This window comes from Tupaia chinensis, unplaced genomic scaffold (genome assembly GCF_000334495.1).
Source record: "Tupaia chinensis unplaced genomic scaffold, TupChi_1.0 Scaffold000270_1, whole genome shotgun sequence".
Lineage (NCBI taxonomy): Eukaryota > Metazoa > Chordata > Mammalia > Scandentia > Tupaiidae > Tupaia > Tupaia belangeri.
Window position 1 is genome coordinate 1,321,692 of NW_006159750.1, and position 20,224 is coordinate 1,341,915.

General features: G+C 35.8%; 1 pseudogene; it reads right to left on the reverse strand.

Moving 5' to 3' along the window:
• Positions 1-10,912: 10,912 nt before the first annotated feature.
• Positions 10,913-20,005, reverse strand: LOC102486711 (suppressor of cytokine signaling 6-like; annotated as a pseudogene).
• Positions 20,006-20,224: the final 219 nt, after the last annotated feature.

A 20,224-nucleotide genomic window follows, 5' to 3' on the forward strand; every position in this document is an offset into this window, starting at 1 on the left:
ATTAATGAGGAATGATGGGGGTTGGAATAAATCATGTATAGGTAGGAGGACAGTACAGGGAAATTTAAATTTCAGGGTCCTGGTGATGCAGGAAAACTATGATGCAGGAAGTTAGGGTATGTGGACCCAACACCCAATGCAGGAACAGCAGTGAGCTTGATTTTTTTGGCTCACAGTCACAAAGGAAAGGAGCTCAGAGCTCTATGGCAGGGAGTGGGTCCCAGAAAATGGGTTGCCAATGAAAATCTGAGGCGAGGAGTTTTTAATCTGTGTCAGAGGAGCTTTGTTTCAGCTTTTTGTTTTATTTAGGTTTGTTCAGTCTCTGAGAAGCTAACTTTAGGTGAGAAGAAACAGCTTGCAGAAAGACTGGCTATCATATTGAGCAGAGATGTCTGCTCATTGACAGGCTTAGTGCTGCTCAAAAGGTGCTTGCAGGGAGCACTGCAGGATGAGGGAGCTGAGCTGTGTTGTGTGAAATCCTTGGTTCTTTAGGTCCAGGTCTCAAATGTTAGAGACCTGCCCTGAAACTGAGAATGAAAAATAACACACACTGGTAAAGTTGGAAAAGAGAAGTTTTAATAAAAATAAAAAGATTTCTGTTAGGAAGGAAATACAGCCACATGCCTAAAAAGCATGTGGGTGGGCAGGTGCCAGAGAAGGACAACTGCACTGGGCAGCATGCGGTGAGGTGTTACTTTTATCCTTAGGGTTGGGAATGAATATTTAGCGGGGGAAGGTCAGCCATAGTACCTGGCCTCCTTGTTTGGTTTTCTCTACTTTATCCTGTACTTGTGCATCTCTCTCAGGGGAGGAATTTAGCTAATCCCTCATGCCCAGGGAGGCCTCTGAAGGCATGGGCATCCATATCTGGATCCACTGCCCAATTTGTTTATTGCCCCAGTGAGAGTCAGTATGTTGACTTAGTGTCCCATCCTGGTGGTGAATTTCTGTGTGCATAACTGGGATAGCAGAAGGAAAGATAACACCCTTCCTGGTGCCAAGAGCCAGGTGAGAAACCTGAGAGGAAGAAATTTTCAAGGAGAATCTGATTGCATTTCCTAATAGGCTGTGATTGATTAGGCAACCTGTAAAATAGCTCTGTTTGTAAGCAGCTCTATGTGAGCAAGCAGCAAGAACCAATATGTGATCTCTAGTGAGGGCAATGAACAACCCTTCTCAGAAGCCTGACCGGAGTGAATCCATTTTATAAATTGACTCTATTTATATATATATATATATATGTGTGTGTGTGTGTGTGTGTGTGTGTGTGTGTGTGTCTATTTCCTATCATAGTGAGTCTTTCTCAGGGGTCCCTGCCCAATTTACCTACTCATTGGGTCTAATTCCTGTCTTACTGGTAAACACTCCAGACTTATAGTTGAATTTGTAAAAGACTTCACCTTTGATATGGATAAATAAGTCAATGCCTGAATATTTTAGGTCAAGTTAAAGTCAAACTTAGAGAAGCAAAAGTACATCTTTTCTGGTGGAATAAAATATCCATTTAAAGTTTCAACTTATATCTACACTTTGCATGCACATCTTTGTCATTCAATCACAACACACAGGTATGCCAAAAGATAAGATCAAATTACTAGAAACTTGGGACCAGCAGATGGCATAATGGTTATGTCACTAGATTCCCATGTAGTCAACCACTTTTTCAAATCTTGAACGCAGCAGCTTAAAACACCTGCTGGGTGTATGTGCCTACATGTCCAAAATCCCAAGAGGAGAATGGAGGAGAAGGGATTGCAGTATGGCCATCCTCCCGGAGGGTGATTTCTCACTTTCTATCTCTCTGTCGCTCTCTGGGGAGTATAAGCACTCTATAGCAAAAAATCTCTCTAAAAACATTTGCATTACTTGAGACTCAAAGGGGAAAATAATAGACAATGGAAACAGATCCACAGAAATATAGATATTATAATTGTCAGATATGGATTAAAACAATTACTATGTTTGATAAATTATATGACAATATTCTAATGGAGACCTAAAAGCACTTTAAAATAAACCAATGATATTTGCAGAACTGAAAACAAAAACTAATTGATAGATTTAGAGCAGTTGAATATCCCTGAGAAAAGATCAGCGATTCAACTGGAAAATTAGTTGGAAGAAAATATTCACGTTGCAACACAGACATAAAAATAATGGAAAAACATACAACAAAAGATAGATATTGAAGATAGGAAGGAAATCCAAAAAATGATTTATAATTGGATTCTCCCAGGGAGAGGAGAGAGTTAATAGTCAGAAGAGAGAACCAAAGAGATCACAGCTGAGAATTTTTCAAACCTGATGAATGGTATTAAGTCCCAGATATAAGAGATAAATTACTAAGAAGAAAAATACAAATAAAGCCATATTTGATTGTTGCATAATCAAACTGCTAAGATACAAAAAGACAACCTTAAAATAAGGTGCACTTTTATTTTGAAAGGGAAAGGTTAACATTTAAGAGCACTTTAGCAACAAAGGATACCAGAAGACAGTGTTGAAAGGAAAGACTTGTCCTGATTCTATTACCAGCAAAGATATCTTAAAAACTAAAAATGCATTTTCAGACAAACAAATACAGAAAAAAGTCATCAGTAGCAAAATTTCACTACAAGTAGTTGGACAGAGGAAAATGACCCAACAGGAGAAAGCATATAGATGTGAAGGGAAATATGTGGTTGAATCTAAAGAAATACTGACTGTATAAAATAAGGATCATATTGCATGTGAGGGTTGAGAATACATGTATAAATACAGGATACAGAAACAACTCACAAAAGGCAGAAGAGGAATAACTATTTTTCCTGAAAAAGTACAAAGATAAAAACATATTCTGTTTATACCTCTGTATCCCATTGTTGTGCGTTCATTTGAATGATTTTTAATTTTCACATCAAAAAAAAGAAAAACTCAGAAGAATTGGTAGCTATTCTAAAATAACATACTCACAGAGCTGTGTGAATATTTTTATTACATTGTTCTTGTCTTTCTGAGCTGCAAAGTGCTTTTAATTAGAAAAGCATTTTGTTAGCACTCATCTAACAGACAGTTTAATAATATATTTCATAGTAATTTATGTTTTTCAAGCAGCTTTCAAAATGTATCAATTTTTTCCTTCAAAGCTGCTTTTTTACAGTGTCTGTTTATGAATGTGCACATTTTATAGTTTTGGATATTTATATTAATTTTTGAAAAGTCAGTAGTACATAAAAGTCCCAAATATGTCTAATCAAATATTCTTTCCACTATTTTAGAATGTTTATTTCTACATCATTATACAGTGAGTTGATACTCTAAGGTTCTAGTCTTTATAAACTAGAATTAAATATTATTTTATTAATAAAATTGAACATTATTATAATTATTAATATATAACCAAAGAGTGAAAGACTTGGTTTATTGATTTGATTTCCAATGTGAAATGTATTCTTTTAATTAACATTCATTGGCTTTCAAGCCATATAGATTGCATGACTTACACTATAAATATATCTTTTTGTACCTCTCCTTATGTTCCATATCATTGGTGTGTTTGCAAATTAATTAAGATTCTAAATTAATCTACTGTAGGGGAATAGACTGCTACTATATTAGAATAATCACTGGCAATGATCTTATTTATTTTAAGTTCTTATATTTCCAAAAATTGGTTAAACTTGAAAGGTTGGGTACTTTGTCTATTTTAAATAAAAGCAAACCAGTTGGTATTAACTTCTGATTCACACTCTAAAATAAGTAATAGTAGTTTTAAAGCACACCTATTTTCTCCTGTTGAATTATACATAAAAATGAGATAAATCATTTCTAAAACTGTAGATTATTAAATATATAAAAATGTAGATAACTATAGTTTATTGTTCTTCCCCAGTCACGAAATTCTCAAAAGATCACCAAGGAGCTGATTCCCATACAGTCACACAAGGATTGCTTTTATTCTGGCTTGAGTCAGGACTCTCAATCGTCACCGGCACAGACACAGCGGATCCGAGTCCAGAGCCTCTGCCCCCCCCTCCCCAGGTTGGGCTGTTTTTTTTTTTATGGCTGTTAGCAGCTGGGGGTCAGGGAGGTTGAAAGGTGCTGAGGAATGCACTCAGGTGGCTATACATTGGCTGTAGATTATAAGAAGCATAGTTGTCAGATCCTTAAGTTGGGCAAGAAAGTTACTTCATGTCTCTGGTATTTTCTTTGTTTTTTTCATTGGTCAGCCCTGGTTGGGTGATGGTCTTATGACCTTCTCCTACGTGATTGGCTTACCTCCTTGAAATGGCGCTGATTCTCAGTAAGGTGGGTTTAACAAAATGGAGTCACCCTGTAAAAATGGAGTCACTCTGGTCCTTCATTATGAGCAAAAGGAAAGACTTACACAATTATGTCATACAGTAAAACCCCTCTTTCGAAACTAGAGCTCAAGGAAAATACTTCTCATAGGACTTATTTACTTTCTAAACTATGACTTTCTATTTCACATTTTTAGCATCTTGTGTGTACATAAACAGTTCCTCCTGTAGTTGAGTAATTAGCATAACAGTAAGTTAGAACCAATAGTTAAGATATCCACTTATGCAAGTGCCTGTCTTTCATCCAGGTCATTAGTGAATATTCTCTGACTTGAGAGACTTCTAAACCATTCATGAAAAATGGGGATCATGAAAAAACTATGCATACATCCCCCCCCATTTTTTTTGTGCTGAAGTACATGTTTGGAGTCACGAGAGGAAGAGGAGGAAAGAACTATGTCAAGGAAGTTGTGTGTGTGTGTGTGTGTGTGTGTGTGTGTGTGTGTGTGTGAGGAAGGCAGCTTATACAGGAACTTTGGCTTTAATTCTGAGTATAAAGAAGAGCCACAGCAGAGTTTTGGGTAGAAGGAGTAACACTATCAGAATTACAGTTTAGAAGTTCCATTCAGCTGTTATGTTGAGAATAGCTTGTATAGAGACAATATTATAGGAAGAAAGACCCGTGGAAGACTATTTCAGTAGTTCAAGTAAGAGATGGTTCTAACTGTGTGACACTAACTGTGATGAGCAGTAATTAGATTTGAGTTATACTTTGATGAAAAAGCTGACAGGTATTTCTCATGGATTAGAAGAAGTAAAGAAAGATTCCATGCTTCTTGACAGAACTATAGAAATATAAAACAGGTTAAGATTAAGATAATTGGTTCTATACATGTAGAGCTTAATAGATTTATTATTAAGTGCAGATATAATTTAGGAATTATAAATAGTGTCTAATATTCCATAAAAATGCCTGAACCAGAGATATAAATGTAGAGTTGGTTGGAATATAAATCTTACAGCCTCGAGACAATAGATCACCAAGTTGTGCATGCCTATGAACATGAAACCAACAACAAACAACAAGAAAACAAGGCCAAGATCTGCAATATTCCAAACTTAAGAGCAAATGGGAAAGGAATATTTCAATTTTTAGCTAGATACATGGCATCCAGAATAAAATCTGCCTTTAGCTTGATGTATGTGATCAAATACAGGCAAAAGAAATTTAATTAGAAGGATTTTTCAGCACCTTCAATGAAATCCCTGCAACAGATATTAAGCTCCTTTTACTTTTTCTTCTCCATCTTGATATCAAGGAAACGAACATGATGACTGTATCTCAGCATAGCACCCAACACCTGGGATCAGCAGATGGCGTATGGTTACATTGCTGGGCTCTCACATAGTGGACTGCAGTTCAAGTTCCAGACCCGGTGACTTAAAGCTCACGCTGGGTGCATGTTCATGCATGCCCAAAATCCTTCAAGCAGACTGGAGGAGAAGGGATTGTGGTGTGATCATCCTCCCGGGAGGTTCGTTTGTTCTTTCTTTCTTTCTTTCTTTCTTTCTTTCTTTCTTTCTTTCTTTCTTTCTTTCTCTTTCTTTCTTTCTTTTTTTCTTTCTCTCTGGTCAGCACATATGCCTGATAGCAAAAATCTCACACACACAGAAAAATGATAGCACCAAGACCAATGGGTAGACCCGGTAATAGTAGATAGAATGAGAGAATATGTTAGACTCCTAGAAACTTCTTGAAACAATACTATCAAAGCAGTTCTTAAATGCTTTATTTCAGATTTATACATGAGATAAAAATATTTTTATTTTGTTTCATCTATGTAAATTTGGATTGTCATTATTTTAAGGTAAAATTAATCCTATGTAATAGATTCTCATTAAAAACAAAACAGATGGAAATGTATTAGTTATTTTTTATTTTTATTGTAATAATGAATAAAATACTCTACTTCCAGTCATATCAATTCTGATTAAGTAATACTATCTGATTTTTTAATTTCCAGAGGGCATGTGAACTCACCAGAGACAGAGATAGAGAGTGCAAATGAGCAAGAGAGAACACTTTCCATCAGGCCCTGGTCACATCACAATCCCTTCTTCTCCATTTCTTTATCCTGTAGGTATTTCTGGCATGTGCACACATGTGCCAAGTGTGATTTATTTCAAGCCAGGATTTGAAGCCCCGTTGGCCTTGTGGAATGGAATCCAGTTCCCTCGACTACTAGGCTACTTGGCTGGCTCTATTTTGGAATACGTTCATGATATTTTTAAATTTTATTTCTACTTCGTTATTCAAGGTAGAAAATAAATAATTGCTTTATTTATTTAATAGAAAGTGATATAATAAATTATGTACAATAATGCTGAAGCAATCATGGAGCAATGATGGAGGAGGTAAGATTCCAAGAGTTGACAACATGAATTTTAGAAAGACATAAGCAGAATCTGTGTGTGAGTATGTATTTTTAAATGGTGAGGTTTCTTAGCACTACTTTTCTAAAGTATTTAGTAGGAAAATCCTTAGTTAGTACCCTGTTTCTAACTTTGTCAATAAGGCAGCCTTAGGATATCTCTTGGACTAGTAAACAGTAAAAATTTTAGAGCTCCGTGTAAAAGTTTTAGTGGATAAAGTTTCAAAATGTACTGAGAAAGTTATTTTGTCAATAAATGCTTTGGCCATAAGAGCATGAATAAGGAATATATTCAGAATCTTAATTAACCTAGCTCACCATTGAAACTATGATACTTAGAGAACCTTTTTTTAAGAAAATAAACAAACTGTTAAATGTCTTTAAGTGTTTTGTTAAATCCTAGGCAAATAAAATCATGGTTCTGTTTTTTAAAAACATCCATGAATTAATGTCTCTTTTTCTTCAAACATTGTGCTTGTTGTTGTAAACGCGAGCCTACATACACAATTACCTTTGATTCAGGAAGGCAGCTACAAATATATGACACCACTGTTGCATCTGCAGAAGGAAAAAAAAAAAGATGCTATGATTTTTATTTAGACTCCTTTCAAAGAAGAGACAAGACCCAATAGAAAGAAAAGTCACTAGACAATTAATAAACATTACTTTTCATCTCACTGCTTTACTTTTATTGCCTCATCCTTTATAGTTTTATGGGTTTGTTCTTGCCACCCTAATCTTTCCCTCTTGTAATTTTGTGTTGATTTAAAACCAGCTTTCCTGTGGCTTTTTTAGGCTAAAGAGCTTTCCATTAATGGTGTGCTTGCTTAGCATTTTTTCCGTATCCTTCACAGCTCTATCTAAGAGTTAAAAAAGTAGGTGATAAAATTGAAATATGTTAAAATAAAAATGAAGAAAAGGATTTGTCTTAGTATATTAAGAAGATTAATCAATGGAAGAGAGTTCTAGAGCATCTAGGTCTTATCTTTTGCTTGTCGAAGCTGCTCCCACACCTCTATAAAGACCCAAGATGACAGCCCTCCTCCTCCAAGGTCAGGTCATTCTGTCACTGCAAGTGAAAAGCATGAAAGAGATTTATTAGGCAGCAACATGCATCTATGCATTTTATCTATCTCCAATATAAATACCTAGGAGATGCTTGAAGCAGTGTTTAGAAGGGGTCCTAATGAATTATAAATGATGATAAATCTGACTTGATTTTAAAGTAATGGGCTTTTTACATTTTACTAGGGAGATTGCTTCTTGTTACCTAGTTCTTTAACATTTGAATGTAAGATACGTTATGCAAGACTGGTATTTAGGGGTGTCAATTAAAGCAACAAAAATATTATAAAATATAATAAAGAATGAAATATAAAATATCTAGAGTAATATTTTCTTTGAAAAACACTCGATATATATATAGACATAGATAGATATACATATACACATATGCACATATACAAACCAATGTTAAAATATCAACATAGATTTACATTTTCATATAAAAATGATTAATTAATAATTTACTTATAATAAGCTAGAGATTATTATTACTTTCTTATGCAAGAAACATCTAGGTATCAAAAAAATCTTGAACAATTTTTTTTATTTGTTTAATAACAGAGGCTGCATGTGCTTGCCAGAGAGAGAGAGAGAGAAAGCTTACATATGAAAGTACTCACCTCTGTGGAGCGTTGTCACATCACAGTTATTTTTCCTCCATTTCTCCATCCTGTCAGGATTTGGGGCTTACACGCATATATGCCTGGTGTGTTTCTCAAGCTGCTGGAGTTAGGATTTGAACTGTGGTCAGCCATGTGGGACTTGGCTCCCAATGCATAGCACTTAAGCTATGGGGCTGAGAAACCAGCCCTTGAAATATTTTATATCAGAAAGTGGTTAAGTATGTATATAATCTGCTTACTATTTTGAACTTGGATTTCTGTGTGTGACCAAAATTAATAAATACTTGATTTTATGGAGTATATATCCTTGCTTAAGTTTTCCTACTAATTGAAAATGAAGTGGAATCTTGTAGTAATCTTTGTGGGCATATTATATAAACTAGACATGAAAATTCAATAAAAATAAGTGATTAATTTTGTGATATGTTTAGAAGTTAAATTAATTATACTCTTATAAAAAAGAAAAGCTTGTGAAATTCCACAATTCTGGCATTTATATTCTGAGCTCAGTTTCCTCATTTACAGAATAGACATAATAATAGTGTCTACCTGTCAGAGTCAAAGAGAAAATTATGTGGGATGACTTCAACCAGATATTAATTATTTAATACTTACTATTAGAGAGTAATTAGTTTCTTCACCTTTCTTTTATTAATTGAAAACAATTTTTATTAAGTGTTGCCAATGTGCCAGACACTATATTAAACATGAATAAAAATTCTGAACTAAATCAACCTTGTACATTTGTAGTGGTGACATTCTGGTGAAGAAGATGGGGAAGACAGATTAAAAAGAGATGATAAATATCTTTATATTTACCTCTTTGTACCTTGACCAAAAGTAATACATTAAATGTTATGCTGGTAAAAAAGCGAAAATTATTAAAGAATATAGTTTCAATCAAGGCATATTGACACTGGTTTTTGATTATGGATTTTAATATTTCAGTAAAATTTTTACTTAATACGTCTTTGTTTTCTTTAAATACCATCTGAACATTCTTACAATATCATTCTGAGCTCTATATATTTTATCTGTATAAAACATTACTTTGAATCTAGTAAAAATGGATAAAACGTTTTGATTGACATCAAAGTTTTTTTTGATCATCTACTATTTCTTTAAAAATAGTTCTAACTCCATAGGTCTTTTCTTTTCCCCATAGGTCTTTATATGTTATGCCAACTTGTACCCAGTCTAATGACAGAAAAGGCAACAATTTCTACATTTGTGGTATACATTTTGTTACAATTTTTTAATGTAAGGCCATTTATTAAAATAGACAAGCCACAAGATTAAAATGAAGGCAATAGAAGAATCAACAAAAAAAAATTAGCTCAATCTTAGAAATAATTTTAAGAAGAGTATTGTAGGGACCAACAGGCATCGTAATGGCTATGTCGCTGCACTCTCATGTAGTCGACCGTGGTTTGAGTCCTGGACTCAGTGGCTTAAATTCATGCCGGGTGCGTATGCGTGTGTACCCAAGATCCCGAGGGGAGAAAGGAAGAGAAGTGAGTGCGAGCAGGGGAGAAAGGAGGAGAAGGGATTGCAGCACGACCATTTCCCCAGGGGGTGGCTTCTTGCTTTCTGTCTCTCTGTCTCTGTTTTTCTGGCAAGTGCATGAGCCCTATAGCAAACCCTCCCCCCCCCAAAAAAAAGTGTTGTAAAAGATATATTGCAGATCTATACTCCATTACCCAAGATCGTGTCAATCCCAAATTGTAAATAAATCTTTTTTTTTTTTTTTTTTGAGAGGTTTTTGCTATAGGGAGCATGCGCTTGCCAGACAGACAGAGAGAGACAGCAAGATAGAAAGCGAGAAATCACCCCCCAGTGGGGATGGCCACGCCGCAATCCCTTCTCCTCCATTCTCCTCTCGGGATCTTGGGCACGCACGCACACGTGCCCAGCGTGAGTTTAAGCCACTGGATCTGAGACTCGAACCACGGTCCACCACCATAGCCATTACGCTAAGTGCTGGTGCCTAAGTAAAGCTTTTTTTTTTTTCTTTTCCTAAATAAAGCTTTTTAAGGATGAGATTAAAAAATAATTTTCAGTGTAGACAAAAATTCTGTGACATAAAACCTTTTAAAATGGGCCACTTAAAAAGACACAGCAATTTTTATTCTGTAAGTTTCATCCAGCTTTACTTAGGGATGAATACACATGAAATGTGCTTTTAACGCATAAAAACCACAGTGGATAGCAGCAAAGGACTGGAGTGGGTATGATAAGGAGAATCTGATGATTCATATTGTGATTATTCAGCACATTGATGAAAGATAATTCACATGTAAAACTTCAGGACTTCCCTTTTTATAGAACCAAAATAAACCCAGGACATCTTTCATATATTTCCCCACCCTCTAAACAAATCGATGACTCTTGAACACATAAAACTGAAAAAAAGTTAAGGTGGCAAAAGATTTTGATGGCAATGAGTTTGTAAATTGTATTTCAAATCTTTTTTTCTTATTCCCGAAGTGCAAGATGCAGGATTCTCAATCTTTCAATAGTGCTTCTCCTGTAAACAATCCTTCATTTTGTTTGACAAAGGCAGTTTCTGTATTAAGTCCATTCTGGAGTACTGACGTGTAACAAAATGATACAAGTACTGCAAAGATTACATCTAAATGACCCTTGACGCAGGGGTGGGCAATCTAACAGGGTAAGTTGCAGATCCAGGCAACCGAGACCTTGAATAACAAAAAGCTCCATTTTCAGAATCCCTGATCAAATGTTCAGTTAGGTCAACTGTGGACGTGTATTCCTCCACATCTGGTTGTTCATAAAAGTTAAAACTTCCATTGGAGTGCTTAATTCTAGTGTGAAGTGTTTACTGAGAGCAAAAACTCAAGCTTGCAAGGTAACTGTCATGGGAACTGTCCCGAACAAGAATACATCGGTCCGGAAAGTTGGCCAGCTTTTCTTCTGCCTCCCAACATGTGATGGGGTCCCCAGTACCATCCTTGTTTGGCCAGTTTCTTCAGCTCCTTTGTAAGGCTTGTCACAACTGTGGGGAACACTGCTTTGCACCGAGTCATAAACTCTTGCAACCCCAGGAGCAGAGTTGGGATCAAAATTCAAATGAGAGCGCTTGCTCTCCGCTGTGTGGGCATCTGTGCCAGGGAATCTACTGAAATTCCTCTGGATCTGATTACTTTGCATTGGAGGCAGCAATGGTGAGAGTGGAGGGACCTCCTGTTGACTCCCTCTGGGGCTTTGCAACTTGACTCTGGTAGTCCCAATCAACAAGCCGTTCACCGCCTGGTACATGAAGAGCTCCCTGGCCACGACGAAGTTCTGGTCTACCTGAGTCTCAACTTTGGGGAAAGAGCTCCTTCCCATCTAGAGAGGAACTGCAGACACCACCATGGAAGAACTGTCCAGGCAACAGCTGTGCAGTCCTTCCAAAGGGTACGTACGTCCCTTCGTTTAAAGGTACAGTGGACTGAATGTAGTCCTGAGTCACGAATCCAAGGACAACAGGCACATGTTTATCAGGTGAAGGCGCAGGTCCTGGCTGGGAGATTCTGACCCCTTGAGTGAGCTGGTCTGCTCTGGGCCCACACCATTTCCGACTGCAGGTAGTGGTAATCCTTCTAGACGCTGTTCAGGGCCCAACTGGGGCTGGAGGAGTGCACTAATAAAAGCACAACATATGAAGAGAAAAATACATAAAATATGAAAGTCATAAACAAAACATTTACTTTTTATTTTATTAAATGTATCTATCAGGTTACTCATCAGTAGTACTTAGAAATCTTATTTTTTAAGATGGTATCTATATCCAAGGCCATGAAGGCCGTGGCAGTATAGTAGTAGTAGTATTACATTTCCAAAGTTCCCTAGTAAGAATAGGGATCCACCTTAGAGATTGCAAAGATCAAGAGGAAAATGGTGTCTCTTCTGCCTATTTCTGTGTTGAAAGAGAGTTCTAGACTATCTAGACCACCTAGAATTCTTTCTTTTCTACTTTTACATTTGCTGATTTCTCCTACAGAAATGATGATAACCATAGTAAAGGTGGTTCAGGGGTAATGTGAATGTCACACTTGTCTCATTCTTTATTGAGTATTTTTTAATTAAAGTTTTAAATTTAATGTGGATCTTGTATAGAATATTATATGTATTTTATTTCTAATTCTGTTCTCAAATGGCAAGTCTCTAGAAGGTATTTAAAAGTGGACAAAATATCTTTAGAGACATGTTTTAAAATGTATAATATTAGTTTATTTGGGGACCTTATAGTCAAAGACTGAGTTCTCCTCAGGAGAATAAATGATAGAAGAGAAAAGCTGAATATAAAGGGAGAGATACAGGGCTATATACAGACAGTATCAGCCAGTGATGAGAAGAGTGAAGACGTTTCGGAAGCACCAAAGTAGTAATGACATCAGTTTACAAGATATCCTTAATTTATTTATTACTGCATAGCTCAAAAATTTCAAACTCATCAACTATGAGAGCAAATGTCCCATCATACAGAGTCAACTAAGATTGCATGAAAATGTGAGTGTCAAATAGAGAAGGGAAACAGAATACAAATTACCTACTCTAGTTAATTAAATATGACACATTGGAAGAAATAAATAAACCACTCTAATGTTTATATTTGTGTAATTATAATATTTAAAAATAAAAATTCTCATTAGTGTTTAACTTTATTTTTAAAACACAAAATATCACACAGATCATTTGAATTTCTAGATTTACTTGCATGCTAATTACATTTATCAGACACTTCAGAAAGTATTGGAGCAATCCACTGATGGTCAAAATATAAGAATCACATGTTATTTTGTAGGATGGAAAATCCAGAATGTAACTTCAGTTCACTGTGGCATGGATTGTATAGGTACGGGCACAGTATTTATCAAGCTGTGATTAGAAGACACACTAATATTGTATTAAAGAGATTATCTTGGGGCCAGCAGGTTGTGCAGTGGTTAAGGCACTGGACTCCCATATGACAGACTGGTTCAAGTCCCGGTCATGGGGATTTGAAATCATACCAAGCATGTGTACGTCTGTGTCCAGAACCCTGAGAGGATAATGGAGGAGAAGGGATTGTGGTGTGGCCACCACCCAGCCCCTGGGGGTGGGGTCGGTCATCTTTCATGCACCCTATGGCAAAAACCTTAAAAAAGAAAAAAGAGAGATAAACAACATTAACCCCATGATATCTTTTATAGTCACACATCACAGAACTGAGCAAAGTAGCCTCTGCCATAAACCAAGAACCCTAGTCATGTGAATCATAGAAATAATCATTATAAGGCTTTCTTTTTCCATACATCAATTCTTTCTTCTCTTGCTCTCTCTGGTGTTATTGCTTGACAAACCTTAACCTTACTTAAATGAACTCTTCTTCTAGTTCTACAATGAGGACAGAAATACTTCACAATAATACTGACTAGTCTAATCACAAATAAATGGAGAATAACCTTCAGTAGACCTTTAATGCTGCCTTTAATCATTTTACCCCTGCCGAGCACTTTACTGATTTCCTCATCCATTTTTCTGGGTAATTAGTACATATGTCTACCCTGCAACAAACTTCATAACCTGAGTAAATTCCTGAACTAAAATATTGGATTATTTTGTGCCTCATTCCTTTAACTTCCTGTTTTGTCTCTACATTCATGGGATTTTGAACACTTCTATCAAACAGCTAACAGATCCATTTACAGCAGAGAATGGTAAGGGAGGAGTCAAATGTGTTTCCATGAATTGAATGGTGACATGAATACATTACTTCTGATTAGTACACTCAGAAGAACTCTTGGCTGAGAGGAGAAGGTTTAGCTGCAATCATGTCATGAAATGTTTGACCACAAATCAAATAGTAGTATAAACATTTTATCAAATGCAAATGTGGATATGATTACAGCCAGTAACACAGTGTCATACTCAGCTCAGGGAATTCTAGAAAGAGATGAAGTAAAGACTAGCTAGAATTTAAATGTATACTAGTTATAAAATCAATAGGCTCTGAATTGACAAAAGAAACCCTCAGTTTGCAGAGGAAAATAATCATTGTCTTGCTTGATATCCTCTAGGATTGGCCAATATTAAATTAAAGTCAATGGCATGAAGAATCAAAATATGAATTACAGTGAAAGAAAAACACTTGATAATCCTGCACACTCAAATATATAAATAGTGTGTGTCACTGGAGCCAGCAGGTGGCATGGTGGTTAAGGTGCTGGACTCCCATACAGTTAACTGTGATTTGACTCCTGGACCTGGTGGCTTAGTTTCTCATTTTCTCTCTCTCTTTCTGGTCAAAATAAAAAAAAAATAATAATAATAAATAAAATTAAATAAGTAATTAAAATAATGTGTATTATATTCTTATGTATGTTATAGCCAGGGAGACCTTTTAGGGTGATGATGTCCATTAACTCTTCTCTATAGATACTATTTTATCTCAGTTCATAAAACAAAATATTTTTTCCAAGAAGAATCTATGATGTAATAGCCATTCATTATGCATTTCAAAATAGCTGGAAGAGAGGATTTTCAGTGTCCCCAAGACAAAGAAACAAACATCTGAAGTGATGGATATGCTAAATATCCTGATTTAATCATTATGCATTGTATATATGCATTGAAAAAAGACATTACAATCCTTAAATGTTGCAGAATGGTTGGACCTTAAGAGGATTAATGTGTATGCACCAGAATAAGAAACACAGAACACCGTGCTCACTCTGTCCTGAGAACAAGAGCTCATAACCACAACAGCTAAACATGTCTTGCAGTCCTACTGCTATCTTAGCAGTTGCAAAAACTTAAGCAAATGCTTACCAACCCCCCTGGTACATTCTTTCTCAATAAATATATGGAGAATCAGTCAGTCTGGGTCACGCTCCTCTGAAACTGCAATCCCTCTGACCTCCCTGTTAAAGATCATTACTTGTCTTGTAGGTTTTATCTAGCTCATGTTTCCATAGGTCCTAGTCCTACATTTTGACGGTGTTGGAGGTGACACATAAATATGTGCAAATATTATTAGTTATTTAAAAATATTAACATTTAAATTTTAAAAATGTATGATGTCCTAAAAAGACACACCATATTTTGCATATGCTCTCTCATGTCTAGACTAGAAATTATCATAAAATAGTGAATTATTGCAATGAAAATATCTGCAGCTTAATAATAACTATATGCATCATAATCATTCAATAAGGAAATGACAACGATTTGGCCACATCTTTATTTTGAATTGTGTAGGATTTATGGATAAGTAAATACGGCAAAGTGTTAATTTATTTAATTAATAGATTTGACAGCTACTCATGAAATCCACAATCCTATTGATATTAAAGTGAATAATTCCATTTAATAGTACAAATACCAAAGTTATAATAGAGACACACATACTAAATGAAATTCAAGCACTCTACACACTCCCACTAGTAGGAATATTTAGAACTCTGGATGTCTTTAGACAACTGAAAATCATTCAGAAACACTGCGAAATGTGCCATCATTTTAATATTTTGGCAAATGACATTCAAAAATAATAAAGATAGAAATTAAAGTCATAATATAAGTTGGCATCTTTCATTTGGACATTGCCTAACTCTTTTATATTCCTTTCTATATGCTTTCTCTAATTATTTCGGTCAAAATAACTTGAAATCAGTATATGATGTTGGAGTGTGAATTTAGAATACAACATTCAGTAAGAGACAATTTTCGAGTCTTTTCCTGTGCAGACAACCTCAACCTCGTGAAAGCCCAGTGTGTAGCCTCCTTAGAAATATATGCAGACCCATGACTTGTGTGAAAACATGAGAACAACCCATTCCAAAGAACATTCACGTCTCCAACCTTGTACTTCCCTGATTTGGGCTCCTGGCAGGTGTGTGTGGAGCTTTTGGGAAGCTCCAGGTTCAAACTGGCCACATCATGTCCGCCTGCACTGAGCTGCAGAACAACGAGCATGTGACTGAAGGCCTATGAAGACTCGAGTTCAAATTTTCTGACCACCAGAAACATCTACATCTCAAAGTGGAGCTTTTCCAAGTTTAATGCTGATGAATTTGAAGACATGGTAGCTGAGAAGCTAATTGTCTTAGATGGCTGTGATGGAAACACATCCCCAGTCTGTGGTCTCTGGAGCAGTGGCGAGCACTGGAATTAGGAGGGTAACCACTGTGCTGACACTCTTACAAATTACCTACTCTAGTTAATTAAATATGACACATTGGAAGAAATAAATAAACCACTCTAATGTTTATATTTGTGTAATTATAATATTTAAAAATAAAAATTCTCATTAGTGTTTAACTTTATTTTTAAAACACAAAATATCACACAGATCATTTGAATTTCTAGATTTACTTGCATGCTAATTACATTTATCAGACACTTCAGAAAGTATTGGAGCAATCCACTGATGGTCAAAATATAAGAATCACATGTTATTTTGTAGGATGGAAAATCCAGAATGTAACTTCAGTTCACTGTGGCATGGATTGTATAGGTACGGGCACAGTATTTATCAAGCTGTGATTAGAAGACACACTAATATTGTATTAAAGAGATTATCTTGGGGCCAGCAGGTTGTGCAGTGGTTAAGGCACTGGACTCCCATATGACAGACTGGTTCAAGTCCCGGTCATGGGGATTTGAAATCATACCAAGCATGTGTACGTCTGTGTCCAGAACCCTGAGAGGATAATGGAGGAGAAGGGATTGTGGTGTGGCCACCACCCAGCCCCTGGGGGTGGGGTCGGTCATCTTTCATGCACCCTATGGCAAAAACCTTAAAAAAGAAAAAAGAGAGATAAACAACATTAACCCCATGATATCTTTTATAGTCACACATCACAGAACTGAGCAAAGTAGCCTCTGCCATAAACCAAGAACCCTAGTCATGTGAATCATAGAAATAATCATTATAAGGCTTTCTTTTTCCATACATCAATTCTTTCTTCTCTTGCTCTCTCTGGTGTTATTGCTTGACAAACCTTAACCTTACTTAAATGAACTCTTCTTCTAGTTCTACAATGAGGACAGAAATACTTCACAATAATACTGACTAGTCTAATCACAAATAAATGGAGAATAACCTTCAGTAGACCTTTAATGCTGCCTTTAATCATTTTACCCCTGCCGAGCACTTTACTGATTTCCTCATCCATTTTTCTGGGTAATTAGTACATATGTCTACCCTGCAACAAACTTCATAACCTGAGTAAATTCCTGAACTAAAATATTGGATTATTTTGTGCCTCATTCCTTTAACTTCCTGTTTTGTCTCTACATTCATGGGATTTTGAACACTTCTATCAAACAGCTAACAGATCCATTTACAGCAGAGAATGGTAAGGGAGGAGTCAAATGTGTTTCCATGAATTGAATGGTGACATGAATACATTACTTCTGATTAGTACACTCAGAAGAACTCTTGGCTGAGAGGAGAAGGTTTAGCTGCAATCATGTCATGAAATGTTTGACCACAAATCAAATAGTAGTATAAACATTTTATCAAATGCAAATGTGGATATGATTACAGCCAGTAACACAGTGTCATACTCAGCTCAGGGAATTCTAGAAAGAGATGAAGTAAAGACTAGCTAGAATTTAAATGTATACTAGTTATAAAATCAATAGGCTCTGAATTGACAAAAGAAACCCTCAGTTTGCAGAGGAAAATAATCATTGTCTTGCTTGATATCCTCTAGGATTGGCCAATATTAAATTAAAGTCAATGGCATGAAGAATCAAAATATGAATTACAGTGAAAGAAAAACACTTGATAATCCTGCACACTCAAATATATAAATAGTGTGTGTCACTGGAGCCAGCAGGTGGCATGGTGGTTAAGGTGCTGGACTCCCATACAGTTAACTGTGATTTGACTCCTGGACCTGGTGGCTTAGTTTCTCATTTTCTCTCTCTCTTTCTGGTCAAAATAAAAAAAAAATAATAATAATAAATAAAATTAAATAAGTAATTAAAATAATGTGTATTATATTCTTATGTATGTTATAGCCAGGGAGACCTTTTAGGGTGATGATGTCCATTAACTCTTCTCTATAGATACTATTTTATCTCAGTTCATAAAACAAAATATTTTTTCCAAGAAGAATCTATGATGTAATAGCCATTCATTATGCATTTCAAAATAGCTGGAAGAGAGGATTTTCAGTGTTCCCCAAGACAAAGAAACAAACATCTGAAGTGATGGATATGCTAAATATCCTGATTTAATCATTATGCATTGTATATATGCATTGAAAAAAGACATTACAATCCTTAAATGTTGCAGAATGGTTGGACCTTAAGAGGATTAATGTGTATGCACCAGAATAAGAAACACAGAACACCGTGCTCACTCTGTCCTGAGAACAAGAGCTCATAACCACAACAGCTAAACATGTCTTGCAGTCCTACTGCTATCTTAGCAGTTGCAAAAACTTAAGCAAATGCTTACCAACCCCCCTGGTACATTCTTTCTCAATAAATATATGGAGAATCAGTCAGTCTGGGTCACGCTCCTCTGAAACTGCAATCCCTCTGACCTCCCTGTTAAAGATCATTACTTGTCTTGTAGGTTTTATCTAGCTCATGTTTCCATAGGTCCTAGTCCTACATTTTGACGGTGTTGGAGGTGACACATAAATATGTGCAAATATTATTAGTTATTTAAAAATATTAACATTTAAATTTTAAAAATGTATGATGTCCTAAAAAGACACACCATATTTTGCATATGCTCTCTCATGTCTAGACTAGAAATTATCATAAAATAGTGAATTATTGCAATGAAAATATCTGCAGCTTAATAATAACTATATGCATCATAATCATTCAATAAGGAAATGACAACGATTTGGCCACATCTTTATTTTGAATTGTGTAGGATTTATGGATAAGTAAATACGGCAAAGTGTTAATTTATTTAATTAATAGATTTGACAGCTACTCATGAAATCCACAATCCTATTGATATTAAAGTGAATAATTCCATTTAATAGTACAAATACCAAAGTTATAATAGAGACACACATACTAAATGAAATTCAAGCACTCTACACACTCCCACTAGTAGGAATATTTAGAACTCTGGATGTCTTTAGACAACTGAAAATCATTCAGAAACACTGCGAAATGTGCCATCATTTTAATATTTTGGCAAATGACATTCAAAAATAATAAAGATAGAAATTAAAGTCATAATATAAGTTGGCATCTTTCATTTGGACATTGCCTAACTCTTTTATATTCCTTTCTATATGCTTTCTCTAATTATTTCGGTCAAAATAACTTGAAATCAGTATATGATGTTGGAGTGTGAATTTAGAATACAACATTCAGTAAGAGACAATTTTCGAGTCTTTTCCTGTGCAGACAACCTCAACCTCGTGAAAGCCCAGTGTGTAGCCTCCTTAGAAATATATGCAGACCCATGACTTGTGTGAAAACATGAGAACAACCCATTCCAAAGAACATTCACGTCTCCAACCTTGTACTTCCCTGATTTGGGCTCCTGGCAGGTGTGTGTGGAGCTTTTGGGAAGCTCCAGGTTCAAACTGGCCACATCATGTCCGCCTGCACTGAGCTGCAGAACAACGAGCATGTGACTGAAGGCCTATGAAGACTCGAGTTCAAATTTTCTGACCACCAGAAACATCTACATCTCAAAGTGGAGCTTTTCCAAGTTTAATGCTGATGAATTTGAAGACATGGTAGCTGAGAAGCTAATTGTCTTAGATGGCTGTGATGGAAACACATCCCCAGTCTGTGGTCTCTGGAGCAGTGGCGAGCACTGGAATTAGGAGGGTAACCACTGTGCTGA